The sequence below is a fragment of the Plasmopara halstedii genome (assembly GCF_900000015.1).
Source record: "Plasmopara halstedii genome assembly, contig: Scaffold_2061, whole genome shotgun sequence".
Taxonomy (NCBI): domain Eukaryota; phylum Oomycota; class Peronosporomycetes; order Peronosporales; family Peronosporaceae; genus Plasmopara; species Plasmopara halstedii.
The window spans coordinates 129,827-130,851 of NW_020188969.1; positions in this window are offsets into that span (position 1 = coordinate 129,827).

A 1,025-nucleotide genomic window follows, 5' to 3' on the forward strand; every position below is an offset into this window, starting at 1 on the left:
GTTCAGAGTTTAGATTTGCCTAAATAAACTAAATATATATAGTAAATCTAAATACATGCATAACTACTGGCTACCTAGCCCCGTACCGTATTCCTGTTTGGGTGTGTGGTCACATCATGCACATCTCGTGTGACATACACACCTGTTATTTGGGTTCGTGTAACCCCGTTACAGGGCGGGTCGCACAAGATGGTGTGATTTTACATATGTGTGGAATACACAAATTGGTGTGAGAAAAAAGTGGTGTGGCTACACCGTAATAAAGTGGCGTTGCTGGCAATTCGGCTCCACATTTCCTCAAGCAGCACCAATTCGCTATTGGTTTAAATAAACTGCCGTGGCAGTATTGCCATTACAATTGCATATTACTATATTAATTAGGTTTCGCTATACTGATAAGGTATTATTATATTAATTAGGAAAACCTGGGGTTTTAGATTTTGGCGGCTCTGCCGCAACCAAAACAATCGAATACAGTTTCGTTTTTGAACAAAAGTGGTTCTTTGCCTTGGGAAGGCTCAAGTACTTACTTGATCGTAATTCCTTCTCTTAAGAGAAGGAATTACGATCTGCTTCCCTTGAACTGGTTCTTAGAAAGAACGTAAGGTCGGTGCCCTTAGTTTGGCTTCCTCTAAGCAACAAGCTACGGCAGCCCCGCTGCACTTGGTAGCACTCGTAGTCAATCTACGCCTGAGTCGCTACGACTGATCCTCTGTGAGGATAGAGGAATACTCCTATTTGCCCCAAGGCATGCAGGACAGGCTTATTAAGCTGGTGTCCCTGCTGGGCCCTGAGGGCGTGGAGCACCTTGTTACGCAAGGGCTCTAGGCGATAAGCCCGCGCCTACAGGCGTTTTCAAATTATGAAAATGCTCTGTTAGAGCACTTTCAGGAGAATCTGTCAGCGTCGACTGCATCAATGACGCCACCGTCGACGACGGATGATTCTTCCCGACCCAGGCCGCTCCTGGTGAGCGTTAAGACCTTCGAGGGTAAGGATGGAGAAAATCTCCTGCTCTGGATGAG